Here is a 2,072-nt window from a genome sequence, read left to right as displayed (position 1 = left end):
TCCTGCGCGGCCCCCTCTCCGATGGCATCTGCAAAGGGGGTGCCCGGCCCAGAGTGTGAACGTGGGTGGCCCTGCTGTCCCGGGCTGGGGACTGGGCGTGGGGACTGCGAGGGCTTCGATGCTGGCTCCTTTAGCGAGATCCTGGGGGGGCCCGGGAGAGGGACCAGGGCCTGTGACCTATTTCACGTCCCCGGCCTGGCACGCGTGGTGCGCACAGATCCGTGTTTGTCGAATGAATGAATGAGCGATTGGATGGATGGTGACTTCTGGCCCGGCACGGGGAGGTCGGCTGGGCGGGGGCGGGTCCCTCACCTGTCACTTCAGCCTCCGTTGGCGTGGGGGGCGCCTCCCATCCCCCACCTCCTCACCCCCCCCCAGTGGGGGCCTGAAAATCTAACTCCTCCTGTGGTCCAGGAGTTCAGGAGGCTCCCAGTTGGCCCTAAGTCAAGCTGGCGTCCCCGGCTCATGGGAGGTCCCGGTCCCTGGGGTGTCTGCACAGGGTTTCTAGGAAGGTTGGAGGGGAAAGCGGGGGTCCCTCCGCGTGGCCCGCCGGTGTTGCCGTCACAGCCGTGGTGAGCTCTGTTCCGGAGGGTGGCTGGGTGCTGGGCTGGACTTCTCTGTGCAGCTCCTCTGTCTATTTTTTCCCATTTTTAAAATCTCCCCCCAAAATCATCAGCAATGGAGGGGTTGGGCCGGGGCCTGGGCCGGAGCCTCGGTTTCCAGGGAGTGAAGTGATTTTTTTTTTTTCCTGATTGGAGAATTGGAACCCAGGATACCTCAGGGTCTTTGGGGTCCTTCCTAGGGGAGGCAGAGATTGAGAAACAGGGTGTCTGTGACAGCCGCTTCCAGGGGTCCTGACTGTGCGCCCAGAACGCTCTGGGTAGTGGGTCCCCAGCCTGTGTGGCATCTAGCAGGACTTGACCTGGCCACTTGGCCTGAGTTGGGCACAGGCAGGAGCTGCGAGAATCGGATCCGCCTCTGGGGCTCGGCTGTGTGACTCCTGGCCTGTGCTGGCCCTTTCTGGGCCTTAGCCAAAGCGAGGTGGCTGTTGTATAGGAAGCCAGGACGCCTGGGGGAGGGAAAAGACTGCAGGCCCCTCCTGCCAGCACTTCTTATGTGTGGTTTTATTCCTGGGGACCCAGAAAGGCACCTGCCAGTTGCTGTGGGGATCAGAGCTGGGTGAGGGGCATGGAGAAAAATCACTTCCAAAGCAGATCCTCCGGTGCCTCTGAGTGCCCGGATGTGGGGGTCCTGTGAGGGTGGGTGCCAGGGACGCCACGAAGGCTCTCAGGGTGCGGAGGGACTGTCCTGTGAGGCACCCAGCACGCTGGACAGAGGGCCGAGCAGGCTCCCTTGCCTCCAACCCCCACCCCCGCACTGCCTCTCGGGTTTTTTTGCCCCTTATTTCCCGTTGAGAAGGGCTTCGGAACATCAGTGCAGTTTGGGAACCCGAGTCCCAAAGTGGGGGACCTCCTTGGCCCCACACAGATCAGGGCTAGAACCCCCTACCTGCCTCTCCTTCCCAGGCCTGCGAATGTGGAGGAAGAGCTTTGGGGCAAAGGGGTAACAGCTCCCCCCGCCGGGATGAGGCCCCCAAAGATGGTGTGGGGGGAGGGCAGTCCCCCCTGACATGGAGGGGCTGAGGCCCCTAGAATGGGTTGGGGGTTGGGTAGGGTCAAGGCCAGGGCCAGGGTGAAGGGTGGGGTTAGGGTTAGGGTTGGGGCTGTTTCTCAGTTTTAGGAGCAGAGATGGAGACAGACACAGAGCCAGGGACCCCGGGACCCCAGGAGAGCAAGGGGCCGGGGGGAGATGGAGAAGGGGTGCCACCGCCACTCCCAGAACCCCTGTCCCCTGTCTCATCCGGAGAAAGGGGCCCAGCCCCTGCCAGCTGGGACCTGGGGCCCCCTGACGTCCCCTGGGGTGGTGGCCTGGTGGGCACAGAACCAGGGGGCCCAAGAGGAGCCCCCCACGCGGGGACCGCATGTGAATGCCTCCCCAGCTCGGGGTGGCTGAGGACCCCTTTATGCAAATTGCGCCAGCATTTGCATGCTAATGATAATATTTATCTTAAG

Source organism: Fukomys damarensis, unplaced genomic scaffold (genome assembly GCF_012274545.1).
Source record: "Fukomys damarensis isolate Sample0158 unplaced genomic scaffold, DMR_v1.0_HiC HiC_scaffold_37, whole genome shotgun sequence".
Lineage (NCBI taxonomy): Eukaryota > Metazoa > Chordata > Mammalia > Rodentia > Bathyergidae > Fukomys > Fukomys damarensis.
This window is presented reverse-complemented; position numbering follows the sequence as displayed.